Source organism: Andrena cerasifolii, chromosome 8 (genome assembly GCF_050908995.1).
Source record: "Andrena cerasifolii isolate SP2316 chromosome 8, iyAndCera1_principal, whole genome shotgun sequence".
NCBI lineage: Eukaryota > Metazoa > Arthropoda > Insecta > Hymenoptera > Andrenidae > Andrena > Andrena cerasifolii.
Window position 1 is genome coordinate 1,566,677 of NC_135125.1, and position 27,144 is coordinate 1,593,820.

Sequence of the window (27,144 nt, forward strand, 5' to 3'; positions counted from 1 at the left end):
CAAAAGTGACTAAATAAACTAAATAAAAAAAAAATAATAAAAAATATAAAAAAATCCTAACTTAACCATCTCACCTTTCTGCAGCGACAGATGCTCTTCTCGTTAGCTTTCAGAGGAAGATTTAATATGGCCAAATACTGCATTGTCCCTCAATATCTCTACTATCTTATTATCCCAAATATTAAACGAAAATAAACTTAGACGTATATTTTAAAATACGATTCTATACACCACTGGTTGAGAAAAGAGGTTAAATGTAACCTCGATTTATCTTTTATAGCCTATAAATAAAAAAAATCACAGAAGGAAGCGAAATGACGCTATTCATTCAACTGTTTGGCTTCTGGAGAAGTAATTCAAAAACTGCACTTTAGGCAGTGCTAATACATACCAGTTATTAAAGTATATGTTTGTCATTGCGAAGAGATTGGATAACAATGTCGGTGCATACGTTCCAACTATATAGATACAAAGTTTATTTTTTATTATTACTTTTTTTTATTTAGTTTATTTATTCACTTTTGTATTTATTTGCCTTACTAATCGCCAGTAGGTAGATCGACCGCGGCGCTCGCATTTACCCTACGTGTTCGGAGCATAAAATCCAGCAGCGTTGCACTTCGACAGGGCACGGACTCGGTCCGTCCGTCTAGTCGTCTCAACGAGTGGCCTCCGAGCTCGGGCCCAGCGGGGAGCCTCCGAGCTTCCACCGAGCTCGGCGGAAACTTGCCGGCGCCGTCCATAAGCATACTATAGAGGCTCGGAAGGCTCGGAAGGCTCGGCTCGGTCGCTGTATAAACCGACCTTTAATAGTAAACATAGCTAATTACATTATATGTAACAATATCGCGGGAGGATAGGACAAGCGTATTCAGCGAATATCGCGGTGTTCGGGGTTACCCCGCGTCAGCAATTCCCCCACTCTCCCTTGCAGACTTATTCAGTTATTTTGATACATGGACACCTTCGATAATGCATGAATTTAATGAGTGTTTCTTGTACTATACACAAAGTACTATACATATAATGCATATAGATCGGCAATGAGGTGCACATGGTTTGTTTTCGTAGTTGTGAAACTTGCGCAGAATTTATCCTTAATTCTGTCCCGTGATAAGGCTGTTCATTGCTGTTGATGATGGACCTTTGTAATTTATAATATTAATAATTGCCTGAAGTCATTCCCTATGCAAATTATCTTTGTAAAAAGAAGTGAGATCCCCATAAAAAAATCTTTTAAAAAGTAAAAAAATTACGCCAAGTACATGAAATCAAATAAATCACATAAAATAGAAGATAATAATAATCACAAGATCAAGGTGTTGATGAATAAGAATTACTTAACAACCGGAAACTAATGAAAGTGTTCGCAATATGTCAAAGTTTTATTTAAATTGATGAATTATTAGCTGTACGCCTGTCAAAGGCAAGGTATTGGTGTCGATGAATGATCTTAGAATTATTTAAAAACGCAAAATAATGAAAGTGTACTCATATATTGTCAGAGTTTTAAATTGACAAATTATCTGAAAGCCTGCGAGAGGGAAGGTGTATGGGTACTGACGATCTGAGAATAATACCTTGCCACGCCACGCCAAGTACTTGACTTCCAGGCCCGGCCATCTTTTTTGTCTTTTATTGTGTTACACAGTGTCGCCTTTGCATCCTGCGGGAAAGCACCTTTATGTATTTGCAGCTCATTTTGATTTCTTTTTTTAATATTCTGATTATAATTATCTTCTATTTTTTGTGATTTATTTGATTTCATGTACTTGGCATAATATTTTACTTTTTTAAAGTTTTTTTTATGGGGATTACCTTGTCTTGTATTCTCTTAAATACAAATGTAAACCATTGTCCAATAGTGGTTGTTAAATTATGTTGCGTGGGTGAAACAAATATTTGTGGTGCATAAATATATTATAGATTTATTGGATAATGAAATGTGACTCTGGCTTACAGTGTATGTGCGTGCGTGTGCGCGTGTGTGTGCGTATCCATTTTGCATGGATACTAGCCGTAATGAGTGTAGTGTAGAGAGCCGTCATTTTTACATGTTTAATAAACTACATTTTAACAGCGCTACCTTTGCCTCTAATTATAAGTCCAAGTCGTCAGACCACACTAAACCTAACTCTTTGTAGAATTTTATTCCCTGAACCCTAAAGCAAAAAAGATGTCTCCCAATCTTCTCACATTAACTTAAATAACTGTCGGGATTTTGATAGTTAATCCATTCGTTTTTTATGTAAGGTAAATGGCCCAGAGCTTAAACAAGGCCTAATAATTAAAAATTGAGAAGAAATTTTGTTAATAATAACAGTTTTACTAATTTGCAACGTTTAAATTGATCGAAATATAATTTTAAAATCTATTAGCATTGTATAGATACAATTATAAGCTTACGTAACTGAATTGTTATATCATGCAAAAATATTATTGCACAGTAAAGCTTCGACAGTTTCAATCTCGCTTCTTACCTAATGGGCTCAAGCAAGCGAGAGAATTTTTTTTTAAGGTTGTAATTATTTATTATTTTATAATTTTTTTAACTAGTCTAGTTGTTTTGGATTTATTAAATATTGAAGAATTGAAAATTAATTGGATCTCTTAATTAATTTTTTGTTTTTAATATTGAAATTGTTGCGTTTATCCACTAGTGCACGAAAACAAGACACGGACCAGTTATTAAACGCGTGTTTAATGGTGTTTAAACACTGGTAGAGACGCCAGTACTCAGTGAAATTTTGAGATTATTAACATTTATTGTTCTGAAGTAAGTATTTTTAGTATCCTATATATTTACGTTAATAATAACTATAAAAAATATAATACTGTTTAAGAATTATTAGGATAATTGATCTTAAAGTCGTCATAATATTAACGTAACCTACAATTTTATAAACGACTAAAGAAACCCAAATTAATTAATTCGGGTAAATAATAAAGAATTTAACACAATTTATTTATTATATATTTATTACAAATAAAATGTTTTCATTACCCCAAAATATAACGATATTGATTTCTTTTAATTAACTGATAGAAATAGTTAAATTAAATATATATTCAATAATTGGGACACTGATAGTTAATGTCTGGGACACGATATGAATTTCAGTTAATTACTGGGCCATATGAGCAGTTTCGTGTTTCAATTAAATTAAAACTCTTCCTTTAACAAATGTAGATTTTTGTTACTTTATCTGAAAGTAGAAATTTTACGCTTTCGAATAATCATATTTAATTATAATTCTATACTGCTTAAATATAAAAGAAATTGCAATTATCTCAATTGCTTCCTTAACTGTTCCACCACTGGGCCATTTACCTTATTTTACTATTTTAGTGCTTCATCAAAGGACAGACAACATTTATTAAAATTTTACCGCTGATAGCTTTAGTAATGAGATCACAGTATCGTTGATTACGATCAAAACATTTGCGGTTTACATGATAAACAATTAGTCAAATCGCTATTTCGATTCCAGCGAAATTATTGATTTCTTTTATAAATACGGGGGAATGTTAACTGAAAGTTAATTATTTTACGAATTAAAATTAATATCATGTCATGACCGAATTTTTTAAACGATAAGTGATTTTTGAAAATAATGCCACATTCTTTGAGCCGTGAATTAATTGCGGATTAGAAAGTATGATATCAGATTAAACATGAAAATCTCATTTTCGAAAATGCTAAATAAGAATTGTTTTTATAATGATTATTGCTACTGGCCGTCGATAATTACAAACGATTTATCATATTGGTGGCTATAAGAAGTCCATTAACCTAAACGGAATTTCTTATAATGTGAGAGATGAATTTCAATACTCTTCAACTTATCGTTGGGCATTTCTTTGTGAACAGAATTCGGCGACTCCAGATAAGCTACTGCTCCTTTCTCCAATACGACGAAGGTTAACCAGCTTTTTTTTACTTTACTTTTATCTAACCTATAAGATTGCCGGATATTTTACATGTTATTATCCTCGGATTCCACTTACGCCCAAATCGCTCCTGATTTTCATTAAGGTAGGTTTTCATATACGAGACTGAACGCAACGTCAAGAATTTCAAAGTTGATTTTCTCGAAAAATTAAGCGCGATGTAAAAAAAGTAACTCTTTCTTTTCTATTTATAACAAGTAAATAAGTCGAAAAAAAGGAATAAAATTTTTTGATATTGCGTTTCATTTTCGAGAAAATCGACTTTCAGTCGAGGTGTTTTGAAGCAGTGTCACTCCATTGTATTCTCCTACTCGATTTCATATAAAACGAATGAATAGGTTTTAAGAAATGTATTTAACGCAATTTTTGTTTCGTTTGTAATAAAAAAAAACCTCCAGTAGGTGGTGCGATGGAAATCCTAAACTGCTAGGTATTTCTTAATGACTGAAATATTTTGTAAACGTGGAATCCATGTCTGTAAATAATATAAGATTTTTATTCGAAAGCACATATAATTTTCCTTCAAAGGAAGAAAAGTAAAAAGTAGATATTGATACACCGTGGCACGTTCTATTTAATCAGATGACGGCAAGTTTGTTAATATAATATTATTTTAACAATCAAATACATCGAGAGAGTAAATTAACAGAATTTTTATGAAGAATTAAGTAAAAACTACAATGTAGAGTATAGAATTCCTAAATAATCGTAAGTACAGAAATCGCCGTGAAAACAGGATTCATGTATCAAATTCTGTCTAATAAATTCACAAAATTTACAATAACTAATATTTGGTAGAGTACTAAAATATTCGCTATAATTTGATGGATTTTTCCCCATTCTTCCAGTAAATCATTTTAAAATTATTTTTCTTTGAAATTAAATATTTTCATAAACGTTGCTTTAGTTGCAATATGATTGATATTGGGCAACTTCAGAGGTGAAATTGTCTTATATAATAGCCATTCTTTAATTAAATACGATTAGTAATGTATAATAATATAGACATAATAATAATAATAATTTATACTTCGGGCCTTTGTCTTGCTAGAAGTGCACTTGTGACCAGTTAACTCGATAAATTTACCCCATTTAGATTGATGCAAAATTATTCTTACTAACACTTTTTGCGTGGTAACCATCTCAAACGAGTGCCCGGATCTTGAGAATAAAGAACCGGGAATTCAATGTTGCACTGGCCATTAAGAAATGAAAAATGCCAACTACCGCATTTCTTATCAGATCTTCACAATGTTAACACCAATTGATTCCTTGTGTTCTCCCGATGAAAATGAAACCAAACACGACTTAATTCAGACTATACTTAACAAAATCTATATATGCAAAATCCAAATACCACTGACTGGCATGACTCACTCACTCACTCACTCGCGGTCTCATGATGATTTCTTCGGATTTCTCCTATGACCATGTAATTTGGTAGGTAAGTCCCTCGTAGCCCCTAGGTGGTCGCTAAATTTTTTTTATAAAATCCCTCTCCTTCATCGAAAAAAGATATATAACCCGAGCAACGCCGGTTACTTTATGCTAGTTACATATAAAATTAATTTGCAGAATTTCAAGCAAACTTCGTTAATAATAGTCCGATCGAGGTCGGATTTGGATCATTTTCATTGGAAAATCTAAAGAATCGATTGGTACCACTTTCGCGTAGATCAAATGAAAAATATAGCAATTTTAATATGCAGTAGTGGGTATTTCACTCTTGGCTGAGCGGCGTCTTTTAAATTTCACCGCTCGCCGGCTTCGACGCGCACGTGTGTCTAGAGTCGTTCAGGCGATTTTCCAAGAAGTCATATCCTTTATTTATCATCGTATCGTTATGAAAGTGACATCAATGGATTCCTGAAATTGTCCTGATTAAAATACATCAAATTCCATGTAAATCGGATTACTTTTAACGAAGTTGGCTTTAAATTGTTGAAATTAATTTTATATGTAATTTCGTTAATTAGAGTCCGAATTATGTCGGTTCTGGTGTCATTTTGATCGGCAAAATACAAGGGACCAATTGGAGTCACTTTTGTGAAGGTCCCGATGACAAATGCGAAACTTGACATTTTTCACTTTTCAATATGGCTAGTGCCACATTGCCTCCCCGGTTCCCTATTCTTAACTGCTGAAACACAGAAAATTCATTGAAGCGTGAAGTCTTGAAACTCTTTAAAGGGACCTTCCAGTCTAGAGCCCCAAAAAATAGATGATCTTTAGGAATTAATTAAAGGAAAACTACTACATGTAAGTTAATGGGACTTTTTGCATTGTATTAAGGATGTCTTAGATTATAGAAATATATTTTTTGTTTTATAATTAATCATTGCAGACGGCACTGGGGAGTCGTTAAAGTCAAGGCGTCAACAAATTGATCCAAATCGGTGGGACCTGTATCTCCAAAAGTTATTATCCGTTTCGACTGAAACTTTTCTTATTTTGAAGAATATACTTCTGGCTAAGGAAGAGGGGCAGAAAAGTTACAAAAATGACATTTTTTTAGAAAAGAACGACACTTGAAGTTTGAAATTACTTTTCCCCTATAGTTTTCATCCTTTCAACGGCTTAGAAAATTATAAATTTTCAATTTTTTGTCATTTTTTTCTGGTATGCTCCGTAGTCAGAAGTATATTATTCAAAATATAAAAAGTTTCAGTCGAATCGGATAATAACTGTTGGAGATACAGGTCCCATCGTTTTGAGAACTCTGTTTCGAGAAATACGCATTTAAAGTTTTACGTGGGCGCCGAGTGGCCGGTTGTTGCGCATGCATTTGCCGCTACTCAAATGCCTATAACTTCGGGAATTTTACTAATTTCAACAAATCCTTTTAATCACGTATTCCTAAAAGGTTGAACATTCGAAAAATGAAATAAAAATCGATTTTTAGACCGGAACTTCCCCTTAAGTGCTTCTAGACAGCGTAGGAATCGTCATAGGATGCTCAACACCAAAGCAATGGAAAGATCAGTCTTTCCTCTTAAAGACACATCTTTTCCTTTTTCAGTTTGGTTACAATTCGGTGCACCAGGTCCTTTCGAAGATATGCTTCAAATTTGCACAAATTTAATTAGGCAACATCATGATCTTAAGCTCATTTTAAAGCGGTTTAACTTTGATTGCCAGGGGAATCCGCTGCGAGAATTTTTAACCTATGGCTACTATGTTTAAAGTTACCGATTCGCAAAAAGTTCCGTTCTGGCATCAGCGACAGCGTGAGAGACCTGAATGCAGTACCGCCGGCATTGACATCACTCAAAGCATACCGCGTGGGGGTTGCTCGGTTGGATTTATGCCTCTTTGTGGATTCGCACGTAATTCAAAATAGGGCTGGTAATAGACTATACCTATTGAGAGCTTGTACGTATGAGTGAATCTACACACTAATTTCTGCGTAAACTTTAACAATTTTTTCGTCGAACCGATGCGTTTACATCACATGGTTTTTTAAACTCGTTTTCTTCTCATGGAGCAGAGTACGTTGATGTAAAACAACTGTAACATTAATTTTCAATGTTGTAAACAATATTAAACACCGAACTAGAGGTGTAGATTCGCCCCTGAAAGCAGAATGATGTAATTTACATTCAAAGTTTATCATTCATTGCTTAATATGTAAATAAAACTTATAGGGAAAATATATATATATATACTTTTTACATTTCCTACTTTTATGCCAAATTTCATAAAATTCGGAGTGTCACAGTTGGGCGATGTTCTTTGTAAATGCAATCTGAATGTTTGTGAGGCTACAGGGCTGTATCGGGAAATGTATCCTGAGCGAAAATAGCCAATACTAGTACCACATTTATATAAATTAGAATCCATTTTACGCGAATGTGGTTTGTACAGTTAGACGAGGACTAGTCAAATATGTCTTATAGCCTATGTATCCAATGGCAAGGCGTCTAAATGTGCTACTACACCTAAATGATGGAACAATCTTAGAATTGAAGTATCTTTTAAACTAATAGGTTTAAGATATAAGTACAGTGACTCACATTAATATTCGGACACTTTTTAAAATCGCATAACTTTTTTAGAATTGGTCCAAACAACTTGAGTTTTTTTGAGAAGCTCGAAGGATTAGTTTGCTAAAGAATAGTAAAGGTGGATTTTTAAACTTTTTTTGTGACCTTGTAATGAAAATTAAAAAAAAACCGTTTGTAGATTGCAGTAAGTTGTATACGTGCCTAAAATTTCATGAAAATCGGTTAACGTTGCTCCGAGCTACAAACGTTTAAAGATCGCAGAATAAGGTTGAGAATCGCGAAAATTCCCGAAATCAGCGATTTTCGACCTTATTCTGCGATCTTTAAACGTTTGTAGCTCGGAGCAATGTTAACCGATTTTGATGAAATGTTAGGCACGTATACAACTTACTGCAATCTACAAACGGGTTTTTTGAATTTTCATTACAAGCTCACAAAAAAAGTTTAAAAATCAACCTTTACTATTCTTTTCGTTATGCGAACCAAATACATTTTTTTTTCAAAACGACGAAACGCGTCAATTAGCAAACTAATCCTTCGAGCTTCTCAAAAAAACTCAAGTTGTTTGGACCAATTCTAAAAAAGTTATGCGATTTTAAAAAGTGTCCGAATATTAATGCGAGTCACTGTACCTTAATATCTGTTTGTAGAGGGTGGAAACCTGTATTGATTGGTGCACCCATAAGCGTGAGAATCCATTTAAGATGAAAGTGCAAGTGTGCATTTTTCAGACACACCGATAAGTACTTAAAAGCGAATAAAAGTAATATAAGTATATGCGGCATTCTGCACTTTTTAATTTTGCCTTATGACGTTCTATTCTTTTCTATCTCTAATCGTTTTAAAGATATAGGTTGGTCTAGTTACGTTTGAGATCCTATATATTTTTTATTTCAATACTACACGGCAATACTATAGTTGGGATCAGATACGTATATTGAGCGTTCAGTGCAAGTAAGGGGTAACTCCCACCATGCCGTATGCCTAACCGGCGACTACCTCTCTCTCTCTCTCTTTCTCTCTGTGTCCCCCCCTCTGTCTCTCTCTCTCTCTATCTTGCACACGCTACGCCATGAATATCTATAAAGGTAGGAACATACTATTGAAACGCCTCGCCATCCAACGTGTCCGCACACGATGCAAACTGTATACAGGGTGTCCCACTAAGGAGTGGACAGCGCGATATCTCTTAAAATATTGTCGATAAAAATATAAAAAAAATAGGGAATTGCATGGTTCGAGGGGGCCCATTTATTAGCGCGAACAAATTTTGTTTCCGATTATTATTTTAAAAGATACGATGGTCAAGTTCGGTTTTTCAAATGGAACTATTTTTTTTGAAGACCTGAGTTGATAGTGCGTTCCAAGACAAATTCAATAAGCTTTAATGTATACACTTTATTTCCACTGGTTTTTAAGATATTGCGCTTGCAAATTTACTGATTTTCACTGCAAGAAACCCCTCTGGAATGGCAAAAACCGGGGGCGGTCTTACTGGCGCCACGGGTGGCACTGCCTGTTGAAATGGATACTTACCTACCAAAGGTCTACGCCAGAAATGGCAGGCCCAAAGGCTGGACAATTCTTTTCCGTCAGAAATGCTACTTAGGTAGGTATCGTTACTTTTATTTCGCACTTGCTTCTACGCTCGGATGGCCGGTTCTTTTGGGAGGGATGCAAGTTGGATTGGTTAGGTTAGGAGGAGTGAAAGTTGCTAGACTAAATTTCAACCATAGGGAGCAAATTGTATCAGAACCAATCGGATTTGCATCCCTCACAAAAGAACCGGCCATCCGAGCGTAGAAGCAAGTGCGAAATAAAAGTAACGATGCGCTTCTCGATACCGCAGATGTACCTACCTAAGTAGCATTCCTGACGGAAAAGAATTGTCCAGCCTTTGGGCCTGCCATTTCTGGCGTAGACCTTTGGCAGGTAGGTATCCATTTCAACAGGCAGTGCCACCCGTGGCGCCAGTACGACCGCCCCCGGTTTTTGCCATTTCAGAGGGGTTTCTTGCAGTGAAAATTAGTAAATTTGCAAGCGCAATATCTTAAAAACCAGTGGAAATAAAGTGTATACATTAAAGCTTATTGAATTTGTCTTGGAACGCACTATCAACTCAGGTCTTCAAAAAAAATAGTTTCATTTGAAAAACCGAACTTGACCATCGTATGTTTTAAAATAATAATCGAAAACAAAATTCGTTCGCGCTAATAAATGGGCCCCCTCGAACCATGCAATTCCCTATTTTTTTTATATTTTTATCGACAATACTTTAAGAGATATCGCGCTGTCCACTCCTTAGTGGGACACCCTGTATATGTCACACACGATGCGAGGAGACATCCGCAGATATTTGAGTGATAAGGTAAAGTAAGTTAAGGCTATGAAACGTCAAACTGACGCGTGTGAGCACGTGGGTTACTAGAAGCACATTGGCCACGACGAGTCAGGTGGCATGTTTTCCCCACCATCGACAACACGCTGAACCGGATCGGTTGGATCAGTGGTATGTGAACGCGGCACCTCGTGTCGGGTGTTAATAATACATATGCTTCTGTTCCATGGTAAACAATGGAAAATAGCAACGTTTGATTTGAGTCAACACGTATCACGTTTCATTGCGTCGCGTCGTGTGTTCCTACCTTAAGGGGGTATTCTGGTCTAGAAGTGCCGAAAAATCTGTTTTCTGATTTTTGCACTTTTCTAATGTTCGTAGTATAGAAATATATTCCTCGCGTGTTTCTTTTTTTGAAATTCGAATAAATGATGAAGTTAGAGAAGTTTAAAGGAAACCACAAGTGGCGTAAAACAGAGGCTGCAGGTACGCTGGAGTTTTTCACACATGATAAACCGCCTCTAAATAAAACAGTCCAGTTAACAATACAGCCGATTTATATGAGGGTTTGACCTCACACGATTTACTAGAGAGATGTTTGGGAGCCAACACGCAAAACAGTAATGAGAGTCTCAATTCTCTAATATGGACTTTTGCCTCGAAGCACATCCATTCCGCGCCGGCCAAATTGAGATTGCAACATTTCTGGTGTTTTGCATATTTATTAAAGGATTAAGCTCGATTTTAGAAATGATGGTCACAATAGGAATCGAAATTGGTTCCGAAACAAAGAATTTTATCAACAACCAGGCTATGGCGCGTCAGAACAAATCTGAGCGACGCATGGCAAACGCAACAAAAGCGGCTCGAATTGCTCACAGATATGAACAGTCGGCTCAGTTGGAATGTTTTGAAGAAGAGGAGGGACCTCTGTATGGCGCTTGTATTGCTGATTGTTTGTAAGTGCTTCTAATTTCTCGTTATTCTATCTAAACTTAAAGTAAAACTTTAACCGCTATTTTCTCGAGACCACGTGTACCCGAAATAGCTGCCACGACATCTCCATGACAATGCATACGATGTCAATGTCCTTTTGTACAGATATTCCGAAACGATGTCATTCTTGCCTGAATCGAAATTATAAAAATATCTGCAAAATTGTCTTCCTAATTAATAAATTAGTACCACAATTGAGGGTGAAAAAACGGAGTTTTCTGTTCAACATGATGCAATTTTGTGAAAAATTAATTTCAATGAATAATCTCGATCCAGACGTTAGCCATATTCTTACTGAATAAAATTTTTCATTAATCATTTGTTTCAGATGCCTACAAAGAGCAGAATCGTGGCAGCATCATGGCAAAACGCACAATCTTCATGTCTTCATACAGACATGCCATACTAATTTTTTCACGACCAAAAAAATTGTAAATGTAGTTAAAAGGACGATTACGATTTTAGGAAAAACTTTTATACTACACTTACTTTGATTACCCATAAAAAAAATCTGAAAAAGTTGGTAGGTAGGTTCCTCTTAGTACCTAGATGCTCGATAAGAAATCTTTTTAAAAAGTCCCCCCCCCCCCCTTCCTTCACCGATAAAGATATATGACACGGGCAGCGCTGAGTACTTTCAGCTGGCAACTTATAATTTTTATAGATGTATAATATACATAACAACCCAATACAATAAATATTTCTTAAAATGTAAACATATTTTTTTCAAAAGGTATTGTTAGTCAACTTCAAATGAGGTGTATAAAACTACCGCTCATAAGAATTTTCTTACTCTTGCAATCATCATTCACTGTTATAACAAATCGATGGAATATTTGCGACCTAATCAAAACTGCAGTACATCTTACATTTATTTTAAAAAAAAAATAATTTCCATATTCTTTGCTTTATTTGAAATTTATTCTTATCTACGCTGGTATCTCTATTTGTAAACGCAAATAAATAACGTCCATTTGAAATTACTTTTTTTCATTCACTTTGTGTTATTTTTTGCGTATTCTTCTTAAAGAAGAAACCACAAATTATCAAGAGACCTTGAAACTATCACTGAACACTTTTTACCAGTGTGGAAAGTAAAAGTGACAGAGAATGTTCTCCACAAATAACAGGGAACTTTTCAACTACCTCCGTATTCTTATTTCTTATACTACTTAAGTTATTTCTTTGTAAGATTCCTTAAGAATGAGTTCTGTGTTGTGCCTGCTAGTTTGTAATCTAACATAAAAATATATTACCCACTTAGGATAATCTTGTCATCTTGGGGACAAAAAATCTACATGGGTGAATCGCTGATTTTGGGAATTTCCGCGATTCTCGACCTTATTCTGCGATCTTTAAGCGTCTATAGCTCAGAACAACGTTAACCGATTTTCATGAAATTTTAGACACGTATAGCTTACTTCAATCTACAAACGGGTTTTTTGAATTTTCATTATAGGCTCACAAAAAAAAGTTGAAAAAACAACCTTTAATATTTTTTTTTTTGCTCTTCCGACCAAGTGCATTTTTTTCAAAACGACGAATCACGTCACTTATCAAACTAATCCTTCTAGCTTCTAAAAAAAACTCAAGTCGTTTGGATTAATTTTAAAAAAGTTATGCGATTTTAAAGAGTGTACGATTATGTCTGTGAGCCATTGTATGTCGTTAGAAATAATGTTAATTTCGAACAATAGAGGTTCAATAAAGCATAATAAAAGGTGGAATAAGAGCATTGCTGCACAATGAGTTAATCTACATTAAATAATAACTGCCGGCCATATTTTGGTACATATAGGAACTTGTGCAAAAATAGGTCATTGCTATGCGTTTTATTTTCGAGGTTATGGGGTTCGAAAATGAAACCGGATCGTAGTGAACTTCAATTTCAATTTTCTCAAACGTAAACCGTCCCTTGGGAAAGGTATTCTACAATTTCGACTTACATTTAGTTGTGTACCAAAGACCCGTTTGTCTACAATTGTACGTTATTTATTGTTATATTCTGCTAATTTTTAGTCGACTGTACCCGTACTTGGGGACTTTTCAAACTTTATTATCCTTTTTCGATTTATTTTTCTATCTAAAATGTTCGGCTTCGTGGCTGTACTACTCATTGCGGCGCATCCTGTACAACAATAAATGCAATAAAACAAATCAAAAGAAAGGTCTAATAATTCTAGAGTGTCTGATTTCGTCTTTGCAGCATCATCAATTTATACGAAAAAGTTGATAGTGATCCGTTTATGGAGTTAATATTCCAATCCACACCGTAAGCTTACCGCACGCGTAATGCGACCACGAGATACCAGTTAAAAAAAAGCTGAAAGGATTTTGGGAGGGACATTGGCTTCTTATGTCGAGGAGATTGCCGAAGGTTGACGAAGCCTGGAATCTGGATGCACACGTTATGAATCATAGGATTTATCGTCAACGTCATTTCACATATTTATCGTACACTCTTGTTTGTTTACGTGTTTCCGAAAGAATAGTATTAAATGTATTTTCTACGCGTTGTATAATTATGAAAACTTTAATCGACAGTTAAACTACTCGTAAACCACCTTTTATCCGATGCGAATATTTATTATCGTCACCAAAAGCAATACATATAGGTATCACACAGTTCGACAGCCACCTGGACTTGTAACATTCAATAGTCGTTTCTTATAGGTTTACGTGCCCTGAAAACGAATCCGCAAACCGTTTGTCGCCATCACCCTCAGTTTTTGAGAAATTCGATTTTGAAAAAAAATCGTGTTGCGCCAAATTATTCTATGAACCCCGATATAAGTTATTATTGCATTATGAACATTTAAATATGTTCAAACATCGATCAAAGGGAAAAGGACACCCGAAATGCACCCATTCTTGATGTCTTTCAATTTATTTCCAAAACTAAGGGTCCAGGAGGAAATCTGACTATTCCACGAGATGCAGCAGACATTTTTCCATCGGAAAGCATCAACAGAAGTGATAAGTCGCGTTTTGTTTTCAACACAGAAGCGAAATAGTTTGGCAAAACGTGCGGTGCCGACAGTGGTTGTCAACGGCGGCACGCGATCCACTGCCCCTCAGCGTAACACAATCGCTTACCGCGCGTGACTACCACTGACGGCACCGCGCATTTTGCCAAACTATTTCGCTTCTGTGTTAAAAACAAAACGTGACTTACCACTTCCGTTGATGCTTTCCGATAGGAAAATGTCTGCTGCATCTCGTGGAATAGTCAGATTTCCTCCTGGACCCTTAGTTTTGGAAATAAATTGAAAGATATCTCTCAAAAATGGGTGCATTTCGGGTGTCCCTTTCCATTTGATCGATGTTTAAACATATTTAAATGTTCATAATGCAATAATAACTTATATCGTTGTATTCGGGAGGGTTCATAGAATAATTTGACGCGACGAGCAACCGAATAAGTATTACCGTTTCGACACAAAAGATATTCAAAGTTGAGAAATTGCATTTTTTTTTCAAAATCGAATTTCTCAAAAACTGAGGGTGATGGCGACCAATGGTTTGCGGATTCGTTTTCAGCGCACAAAAATCTATAAGAAGCGGCTATTGAATGTTACAAGTCCGAAAAAAAGTCAAATTTTGTCGAACTGTGTTATTACTTTCATCCTTCTACATTTAATCCTAACCGTACTTCAACTAGGGATTGTAATACCGGTAAATCGTGAGAAATAACCTAAAATTTTTACTGGTAATTCGCCAAATTTTTACCGGTAATTCGATAAATTACATATAACAATATAGCGCATATATGCGTTCATTAATTCCATCGACATCTACTACGTTATCAGTAACAAAACACTTCAATTACTAATAAAGACGGAAACCGAACCATCTCATGAAGAACCAACTCTGATCCAAAAGAAAACTAAGAATCTGAATCAGTCATGAAAACATGGACGTATTTTCAAGTAGAAAAAGTAAGGAGAAAATATATACTATGAATGGCATATGATTTCTTAATGCCTACCCGGCCAACAAGTGTATAATCTGAGAGCGCTTTATCCGTGGCTGGATTATTTTGTACAAAAATTAGGTAGCGATCAGGAGAACAAAGTTTAGACGAATTAGGCATGCTTTGGCGTGCTTATTTAATAAAAAGAATTGTTAAATAAAAAATATTTAATTATGTATGTAAGTTAAGATTCTTTTCATTGTTTTCGTGGTGACGATCCATATTAATAAGTATTGTCAATAGTTATACAAATATATCTATTTTGTGTTATATTATTTTATATTTTATGTTCAGAATAGTTTTATTTCCATATATTTTTTATAATGCTCGATTAGAGTTAAAAAAAGTTTTTTCTTGTAATGTTCACTCTTATATTTTCAATACCTTAAAAAATACCGGTAAATTATCGGTAAACCGGTTTTGGTTAAAAATTTTACCGAATACCGGTAATCGAAAAAGTCGGTAATTTTGCAATCCCTAACTTCAACCTATTTTTGCAACTCTGTATAATATTCTTGTAATCTGACAAATTTTTATAAGAAAATATGGTACCTACAGAAAATTTTTCATACTAAATATTTGTAGATTTTAATAGCGTTCTCCTCTTATGATAATATATGCATGCGACGTAACGCGATTTAGTTTTAACATAAGATGTAGTTATGATAATATTCAATTAAGCATTATTACCCTCATTATTATTAGCCGCAGAAAACTACTAATATCTACAAGATCGTCAAACTATCGGAAACCGAAACGGGACGTTTCGAGTTAAATCGAAATCGCGGTATAAGTACTTTAAAAAGATATTTAATATGGATTAAATTTACACAAAAGTTATCGATAAATATGGAATATTGATTAATACCTTCAAAAATTCTGGATCACTTAATCCACAATTTCTTCGCAAAATTATGAACCGAGTCCTTTACGTATATTCACGTTTGATTTAAATACTAGAAAATCCTGAGAATATGAAAATAGAAATGTGCAGAAAATGTTTATTTAGCGTAGTAATCCGTAAATACTTTAAGTAGGAATTTTTTTGCTTCTATCTTCATGTTGTGATAACAAGTGATTTTTACATGGCAAGAATATTATGTGAATACACTGCTGTATTTCGTACATTTTAAAAGAAAACGATTCCTATGAAGTAATTTACACAATTATCTCTAAAACTGGAGGATATATCAGGAAACTATAATTGTACGAATAATTCAGTTCGAAAGGGACATTGATGTAGTGACAACGCGTCTCTTTTAAATATGCACACTAAGGGCACGTTAAGGTTATTCAATCCTTTTCGAAGTAAAGTATACTTTCTCTTTTCTTTTTCAAGATAGATAGAAAGGGTTTAACAGTTACGTTTGAGAAACAGCGAATACCTGCTGTCGACAAGCTGACTTTCAAACAGAGAGGCATCTGAATCCGGCACTGTAAAACGAAAAAACGGCTTGCTTCGTATACGTTTTATTTCTAAATTTCTCAATAAACTCGAAGAAAATATGAAACGAATGGCTTCGTTTTGTTGTGACTTTGCCTGAATATTTTATAACAGAAATAATTACTTATATACATTACATACATTGAAAAAACTTAATTTAGTAATAATTTTTGTTTCGAAAACCAGTAGTGACTTAAACTTTTCTTGGTCCCCCAACCTGAAAATGAATCTTTCCCACCACAAGACGCCACACTTTAAAGCAAATATTTCTCGTATAATTTGTATTGTATTAATATCATTTTTATACGAGTCACTCTACGTACTATTTGTATTTGCAATCCTTATATCGAGTGGACCCCTACCCTTTTCGAATAAAATTAGGTTTAGTGAAAATTAGCAACAAACAGACGTACAGGGAAATAGTTATCCCAAGTCAAGTCCTATATGCAACGCCATTGTTACATGGATGTAAAATAAAAAAGAAACAAGGGTAAATAGGTCTCTAGAATAACTATATGTAGAAACATATATTAAATGAATATTAAAGTCATATTAAAAGATTGTTATAATCTATAATATTATAATACGATTTAACGCACATATCGGAAGCAAATGTCGTTTTTACTATTTTCATAATTCTTATATCTCTTAATTGAAGTAGTCGTTCTTAAATAACACGCATTTAGTGGACTGCAAACGTTAATCTTTGACAGAGTATTATAGAAAACTGTACTTGTGGATAGTAGGATAATAAATATCGGATAATCGGTACCGCAAGAAAGTCAGAGTACTTACCGGTCAGCACGTGATCGGACTCGTGATATTGGTGGCTGAGCGATTATGTAGGTGAAAACCGTCTAGGTCACTCGATTACGGAATTTAGGCGCAATTTTGATTTAGGAAACCACCTTTATATTCCAGAAGCTTCTTTACGCGGTGATTCGGTTAGGAGTTGTGCGATTTAAAGGCGCGAGGACATCCGATAATCGAATTGTTGTAAGAGAAGCTAACTCGAAATCGACTGAAGACTTCAGATGGCACGCTATAGTCCTTGCGATGCTAACCGATCGAACGAACCGACTCGAATGCGTTGGCGCGAACGTATAATACTTGTGTGTTGTGACACAGCGCCGCTTGCCCCTGCCGAAAAACTCGACTACTACTATACCCAGTGCCTGATTGTGAGAGCTAAGGATTAAGGCGTGGTTTCCAGGTACATACATTAAGGTGATGCACATACGGAATGAACGCCTTGTAAAGTGTTTTTCTATGTATATTGAAAAAAAAGTCAAAGCTTTCAAAATATGCATTGTGTTCAAATAAGCATGTTCACATTCAACGTATGCATTGAAAAAGTTGGGAAACAGTTTAAATAACTGTGCATACGGCGACCAAATCCTTCCCTATCTGAAATTGTTAAAACAGTAGAAAAACTACAAAAGTAAAAAAAAAAACACACCCTCACATTCTGTTGATAATTAGTAATATCATTATTTAAACAAGCACAATTGCTGAGTGTATATGAACATTAAATCTTTCAAAGCTTATGTCAGCTTTAACTGTTGTTTGTCCCTGAATAATAATTTAATACTTCTCCGAGTGCTACTAAAATTTAAAGTGTTCCTACCAAAACTTAAACCCTCGGGTTATGTTGTTGTAAGCTATTAAACCTACCTGGTTCGTGAATTATTTATGTGGAGCGTTTTTTAAATTTTAGCGAGTCACAATTCCGTAAAATAATTTAAACGTAGGTGGGTATTGCTTACTCTTATTGCGGAGATGCATACGATTTATTTGCGGTAGATAGTAGCAGGTAAGCTGTAGAGTAAGGAGATCGAAAACAATATAAAGTGTTAACATAACCATTTTGGGTTTCTCCCGTGATGTACCGATTCGGCAAGAATGCCTCACGCGAAAGAAAACTCTGAAATTCTACTTTCACTTTCATATGTTGTTACTACAATTGACAGCTGCATTATTATTCATGACACAAAACGCACTGGTATTTTAGAATCAAGTAGACACAAGCTATGCAAGAGGCAAACCTATTTCTTCAACCTATACGGGTCCCGCTTATTTCTTTTTATTTTTATCAACATTCATACATTTGCATTAAAAAATTAGTGAAGTATTTCGTTGTGTAAAAAATTGTTTTACACGAGGAATATATGTTTACAGTAATATATACTAAAGTAATTGCCCGTTTTTTACTTTTATTAAGAAAAACATTAAATGGCTTTTTTCTTTTTAAATTAATAGAACGGTTTGAATAGTTTCTCTGGAAATACTGTAATGTAAATAGTTGTCTGCACAATGCGTGGTTGCGTGCGAGGAGAATTATCTAAAAAGTAACAAAGAAATAATAGATATCATCGCGTCATTCGATTTAAACATTCGTGAAACTTCGTACATGTCCGTGCTCGCTGGGAAGTCTATATCATCGAACTGGAAGTTTTTATCAATAGTTAGACTTGCCCATGCCCATCCACGTATTGCAATTCAAGTTGGATATTTTACAAGTGATCGTTTATGCATCGGGTAATCTTTATAAATTCGACGCGGGTGCAAAATCATATTGTACGACGTTCAGTTGAAAGTTCGCGGTCTAAATGAACTGTTGCGCGATTTAATGGAGATTTTTAATGAAGCGCCGCACAGTGGTACATAATGGCATTTTTTGTTCAAATCACCCTAGAGGTCGTAATTTTTCAGAAAACTTGACGATTTTTTTTTAAATTCTTCCCAATTAAATTCTCTATCGATCTGTCCGGCCGAAATTTTGAATTTCGTTGCTGATTTTTTTATATTTAGCGAATTATACAGCACTTTTCGAAGATCAGTATCTGTGGGTTTTTTGGCCGCCTGTTCCGAATTTAAAGTAAGATTTTCGAAACTGAAGGTGGTGAATCCAATATGCCGAATATAGTTGATTTTTCCGACTCAATATTTATGACCAGGATATTTAATGTTCCATATTTTTAAACACGTACATAAATAAAAAAATCAGAGATTTGCTTCCAGAAGCTCAAATCCTGCACCTCAAACAAGATTGCACGTAATAAAATCGGATTTCTAAAGCCAACTGGGGTAAAACGTTAAGTGAATCGGTCTTCTAAAAATATCAAACATTAAAAATCTTGTTCATCAATATTGAATCCGAAAAGTCGACTATAATAACGCGTATGAACACAGACGAATAAGCTTAAATATGCAAAATCACGTACACATTTATGAGAAGCGTAAAAATTTGTCAAAATACGAATGTCCATCCGCCATTTTAAATTTTACAATTTGATCTACGGTATTAGATTTGTGGTACAAATAAAAAATTTGATCATTATAACAATTACCTCATATTCGTAATCAGCGTCCCCGAACATATAGACGCACTATGTTTCTTTCGAATAAGTCCATTTTCTGAAATTCTGCTTCAACATATTGGATTTACCAGCTTCAATTTCGAAAATCTGACTTTAAATTCGGAACAGGCGGCCAAAAAGCCCACAGATACTGATCTTCGAAAAGTGCTGTATAATTCGCTAAATATAAAAAAATCAGCAACGAAATTCAAAATTTCGGCCAGATAGATCGATAAAGAATTTAATTGCGAAAAATTTAAAAAAAGAATCGTCAAGTTTTCTGAAAAATTACGACCTGTAGGGTGATTTGAAGAAAACATGTCATTATGTACCACTGTGCGCCGGTTCGTGCCCGTGGAGCGCTGAAACACTCAGCTCGCGAAGTTTTGCGGGAATTTTAAAGGGTTCAGCAAGGGTGAACTTTTTAACTATATGCGTATTGTTACAAAAGTAAACTGTTCGTTAGTCTACTGACAAGCTTCATCTAGGGTAGGTGTGGGTATTACTGCGGATGTCCCGATTACTGCGGATATTCTAAAACAGATCATATTTAGTGTTGGAAAGTACATAATCTTTTGAAAATTTTTGATAAAATTATTTTAAGCTCTATTACAGATATTTATTAATAAGTATGTACAGCAAAGTTATTATTAATTCTTTTATCGTAGTTGAAATTCGTCAAGGCGAAACTTCGGTCGATTTCCGATATGGCGGTCATGAACACCTACTTGAAAAACACTTATATTTTTGTTATTAACAGTAATACATGTACTGTACCGGTATTGCTCGATAGAATAAGAGTTATTTTTTTTTCAGAAAAACAGTAAATTTTAGTTTACATTTTAGTTTCAATTTTTATTTCTCACCGCAGTATTAGGTTCACTACTTGACATCATGTTCGTGTATTACTGCGGACCAACGACTGTATTCACTGACGTCTTGGTATATACCAATAACCTGCAAAGTACGTAACGGTGCGTACAATCACGTGTAATTCTGTAAGCATGCCGACAAAAAATTCAAGTGAAAATAAGGAATCAAGAAATAAAAGAAAAAGCTAACGGCTATGTTATTTAAAAGAACATTTATCTGTTGCGCTGCTAGAAATGCGAAATGGGAAACGAATTTCTGAAGTGTCGCGAAAGTATAACATACCAGAAAGCACATTAAGAGCTAAAAAGTTAGGCATTTATGCTGATAAAAAACCTGGCCCTGCACCTGTCCTCACTGCTGATGAAGAAAACGATTTTGTTAATTGGATTTTTCATTGTTGCGTAAAAGGTTTTCCAGTAACAAAGGCGCAATTATTGGAAAGTGTTCGGGTGATATGCGTAAATTTAAAAAGGAAGAATTCGTTTATTAATAATACGCCAGGCAGAAGCTGGTATGATGGATTTTTAAAACGACATACAAAAGTTGTTAAAAGAGTGTCTGAAAATGTGTCATTAAATAGAGCCAAAGTATCAGATTATAGTATACGTAAGTGGTTTCAAGAAGTTGGTGAACATTTTATTGGTGAAGGTATTATGTCGATTGCACCCAATACAGTTTTCAACTGTGACTAGGCAGGTACTAACAGTAGTTAATTAAAAAAAAAAATTTATTTAATGTTGCTTCATTGCTTTCTAAAAAAATATGTATTATTTATAGGCATTTCTCTAAATTCTGTACCTTCATCACTGCTTGCGCCGAAAGGTTGCAAGAATGTATATAACATAGTTGGTAATAATGAAAAAGCCAATATAAGAGCCAATATAACAATATAATAATTTTAGTCACAGCCAATGCTGCTGGCAATCTTGCTCCTACATTCGTCCTCTTTGCTGGAAAATCTTTACCACAGAATGCTGCAGAAATGGCACCTCCTGATTTTGCATTTGAATTTTCCAAAAATGGATGGATGCTTTCCCAAAACTTTTACGAATATATAGCCAATATTTTTGAGCCATGGTTGACAAAAAATAACATTAAACGTCCTGTAATTTTATATGTTGATGGGCATAGTTCACATATGACATTACACTTGAGCAAGTTCTGTTTGGACCGTAAGATAGTTCTTGTAGCGTTGCATCCAAATGCTACGCACATTATGCAGCCTTTAGATGAGTGTGTGTGTTTCGAAGTTTAAAAGCACATCGGCTTAAAACATATCAAGCATATTGTAAAACATCAATTAGTGTTGGCATCCATAAATATCAATTTGTTCCATTATTGAAAAGAACATTGGACAGTATGAGGATGGAAAAAATGTTAGAAAATGGTTTTAGGAAATGCGGATTGTACCCTTTTGATGTTAATGCCCTGGATTTTAGTACAAATACTCATGAAACAATAGGAAACAACTCGTTGAAAGTATTTGAAAATTTTTTAACACCAAGTCATCTTGAGGCATTTAGGTTGAATACAAACCCTATATGGGAAGGATTAAAAAAATTTGAAGGACTCTTCGAAATATGGTACAAGTTATCGCATCCTATTCTAGACAACTCCTCAAATGATCTCGATAGTGTACACAATGACACAACGTTCAATCAAATGGAGTTTGGCAGTAGCAGTTATACTGCATACGAGTTGAAAGAAATTAATGACAGTAGCATTGATCCAGGAGTATTAACCGCAAATGTAAAATCTACAATTATATATATAACATAATAATAATAATATATATACATATATATTATATCATTAATATAATAATGATATAATATATATATATATATAATATATATATATATATATATATATATATATATATTATTGTTATTATCATATCATTATTATCATTATTTATTGATTGTATATTTTTAAATTCCATATCTATAAATCAGTTTTTTATTTTTAACAAAGTGTTACATCGGTAATTATTTACTTTAGCGATTCCTCACCGATTTTGATAAAATTTAGATATATAATTATTTCTAATTTCCAATATAATTTTCACAGTATTAGTTAATATTAAGAGGAATTTATAAGCTGTTTTAACCCAGGAGTAGGCGCATGTCGGTCTTTTCGACCATAGCGCGCCTGCTAACGTTAGTCTCATTTCGTTAGTCTCATTTCGTCTGCCGCATACGACGCGTACTGTGTGGCAATCATGGCTAATACTAATTTCCGAGATTTCTTATTGATTGAAAACATTGAAGACGAGATCAGTGATTCCGCAGAAGATTCCGATTATGTTATACAATCCGATCACGATACAGATTCGGAAATTGATTCTGCGGATATAGAGATATCAGATGTAGAGGAGGAAACGTAAGTATTTATTCTTTATTCTCAAGATGCAGTTTCTAATCCGAGGAAAATATAAATATTTAATACGTTTATGAAACCATAAATTTATAAGTATATTTTTTGAAAAACAAATATAAATATAAAATATATTAGATAATTGCTATTATTGAAAATTAAAAATCAAGTGATAAATTCAAATTGATAAATAGACAATATAATTTTATATTTTGCATTCGCATAAATTTTTATATAACATTTTATTTTTAAAATCAATTACAATGCATCATTTGTATAAAAATAAATTTTCCAGAACTCATAATATTATAATACGATTAATCATTTTATCATAAAAAATGAAAATTATTTACGTATAACGATTCTGAAGTAAGTAAAATACAATGTTATGCATTATTTATATTATTTTGGTCCTTTTATTAAGTTATTTCTGATTACATTACCATCGGTCGAAATGACCGACGTGCGCCTACTAACGTAAGTTATTTGGTGCGCCTACTCTCGGGTTAAGAATGTACATGAAATAAATATTTATTACAGAATGCCAAAAAATTGTATGCATGAAAACAATACTTATACTTAGATGGTTTTTTCCAGATTGAGTCAAGTAACAGTGGTTCCACTGTAGTAAATGAAGACTGTGTTGTCTTAAATTTAGATTTAGATGTAATTACAAATATTTCTAACGAACAGGTTTTTAAATAATATTGTCATACTAGCGGAGGATGACCAGATAGCCCCTTCTTCGTTACAACCCCTTGATCTGACAACTAACAAGCAATCAAGGAAGGATACTTTCAAGGTAGAGATAGGAGAATGTTCTAGTCAATTGTTAACGAAGAATCCCCTGCATGACATTACAAATTTAGAGGAACAAAAATCAACAACTGGATCCATACAAAAAATCTTGTATTGGCCTGATGATGCTATGTTACATCCAAAAAATAAAACAAGTGTACTTCGTAAAATCAAAACTCCATCTGTTGTCTCTGGTACTCAATGGCAGCAAACCATAGAAACTAACGAGAACGCAAAGCGTATTAAGATTGAAGAGGCAACAATCAAAAAGCAACTGAGAGTCGAAAAGCAAGTGAAAATGAAAATAGAAAAGGAGAAAATTAGAAAGAAGAAAGAAGACGACAAATTTTTAACACAGTAAAAAAAGGTTGAAAAAGAGAGGCAAAAACTATTGAAACAACAAGAAAGAATGAAGAAAATTGAAGAAAGGAAAGAAGCCAAATCATTAATGTTGTTGCAAAAAGAACCAGCAAAAAAGTTATAGTGAAAACTTTATTAATGACATATTGTATTACCTGAGCTGTTATTAGTTATAATATATTAAATAATATTTATAGAAAAACATTGTACCTGATAACATTAAATTTACTATTCATTTAAGTACGGATGGTGCAATAAATACAACTATGTACTACTAATTATTAAGATTTAAATTATTACTCATTCCTGCTGATTTTAGTAAATAAAGAAAGTTCAATAATTTTTCTAGATTAATACTTGAATATATTTAGGTATGTATAACAACGAAACAACTGTTTCAATTGCATTTAAATTTATTTTTCTTGAAATTTCTATAAATGTAATTACTTATTCTTGTCATAATTTTTCAAAATACGATTATAAAATGCAAAGCATGTAGAAGCCCAGTTACTGGTTGGTTTACCCTACAAGTGATATTTGTACCAAGGTTATGTTTGGCCTGACATCAGTCCGCAGTAATACATGCATGTCCGCAGTAACACATGCAATGACATTGATCGACAAATCTCTTTGTTTTTAATTAACTGTGCTTATTACCCCGCCCTTATATTTTTTTATGGAATTATTAAGGTCCCACCTTTCTTTTAAAAAAAGAAGGAGGAACTTTCATTCATTTGAACGCCGTATCGAGGGTTCTAAAGTTAACCTACCTTAAAAGTCCGCAGTAATACCCACATCTACCTACCTTTTCTACAAAGTCGTTCCTCGCTTGTGTCCTCTGAGCGCTCTACTCTTCTGACTCCGGGGCATCATTCGAAATTCCTCCTCAGGTCCTTTCGTCTAATCAGAACGATGACATCCTTCAAGCTTCGTCAGTGAGTTGTCCTCTAGCTGTCTCTCCGTCTTTGGCCCTTCTTTCGCGTGTCCCTCCACTCTCGGCTGGTGGTTAAGGCACGCTTTCCGATTACATAGTTTACATAGGCTACATACATTATGTACACATCTAAAAGGTAGGTAAGCGCATCCCTCAGGGTCAAGAAGACGTCGCCCGAACAAAGTTTATGACTTTATGACTTTCGCCCTTTCCCGATCGGAGTTTTTATCCTTACAGGACACCGGCAATTATTGAAAGGGAGGACAGAATTTTAAGTGGTTTTTCGAGAAGAACCGCTGCCCGCTCGACGAAACTTGGCACGCAGATGTGCAAGGAAATGTTAAGCTATTTACTATTATCGCCCGGCCTAACTATAGTTTTGAAATTTACTGAATGCAATCTCAGACTCTTGTACGCCTTTTGAGTTCGGGTATCAGCTACTAATATTGTAGGAGCACGTTCGAAAAACTGGCAAGGAAAACCCTCGAGAACCCGCATGCTTAGAATAAATCTTTCCGCTACAGAGGATTTTGAATTACCCTCTCACATCAAAACTTGATATCCCTATGTCCTATAGCTAATTTTACATAACACAGATTCACACCAGCGGAGATCGCAACACATCCCTTCATATACATGTTACGTGATGTAGCAGGGATTTTTTGTTATAGGAAGCGGATGGGTTCACTGCCCATGGAGCGATGATCCGCTCTGCTCACGTTCGCCCTTTGGTATCTGCCTCCAACTTCTTCGCGGCGACAATAGTAAAGAATTTGAATAAATAAACCAAAACTTGTTTCTGTAGTAACTGGTTTTACTTTCTATTTTAAAGTAGGACAAATTAAAGAACACGTCTAATCGCTTTTGGCGTTAATCAACAAGTGACGATGTACAATGACACCGTTATTCAGGATTAAAATGTAACATGTTTTTGTTAATAAAATTATCCAATTATAGAAATAGTTTCTTAATTAATAATGGAACTAATTAAAAACCATGCGAAACATTCGTTAAACTTATTAAAAATAAAACTTATTAAAAACGAGCGTTTTTATAAAACTTATTAAAAACGAGCGTTTCACACGGTATCGATGATTTAATTGCCAAGCAACCGAAACCAATATTTAATCAATATAATTTAGAGAGCGTTTCTAAATAGTATTCGTAGAAAAGGTTTTGTTCATAGTTTCGATTGCTAAACTTTGCTATGCAGAGCCATCTAACGTAAAGATACGTTCACGTGTTACCACGCGGTACCGTGACATACAAAAGGTGTTTCCAATGGAAACAACTTTTCAAAAAGAAAACAATACATCAATACTAACTTAAGGCTGCCGTCTCACTGGGCCTTGAAGTGTGTGCGTAGGGGAGAGCGGGGACAAACGTAACACTTTTTACATTTGGCCTAGCTGCCAATTACCTCTTACAGATATAAAAACGAAAATTATGCCCTAAGATAGTGTGTTTCTTGGTCTATCATTTGACCACAAATTCAGCCTTCCATCATAAGTACTCAAAGAGTTATGGCAATTTTCCGCAGTGACTGTCATTGTTACTTTTGTCCTGAAGGGGTAGGACGAACGTAACATACAATGGGGACGAAAGTAATACTAATTATTTTAAGTAGAATTAAGTAAAAACACTTCTTCCAAAGCAAAATAGGATTTTTTATTATTAGAAACGATAGAAACAAACATTTAAATAAACATATTTTAAGTAGGTACCTAACAATAAAAAA

General features: G+C 34.3%; 2 protein-coding genes across 2 annotated transcripts in view; both read right to left on the reverse strand.

The window, feature by feature from the left end:
• Positions 1-18,267, reverse strand: part of LOC143372241 (uncharacterized) — a 154,411-nt gene extending 136,144 nt beyond the window's left edge. Inside the window, exon 1 of the mRNA XM_076818294.1 lies at positions 17,502-18,267. The gene's annotated coding sequence lies outside the window, so the exon portion shown is untranslated. The remainder of the gene's footprint in view (positions 1-17,501) is intronic.
• LOC143372216 (uncharacterized) overlaps positions 1-27,144 on the reverse strand; it is an 86,005-nt gene that overhangs the window by 41,085 nt on the left and 17,776 nt on the right. The window lies entirely within an intron of this gene.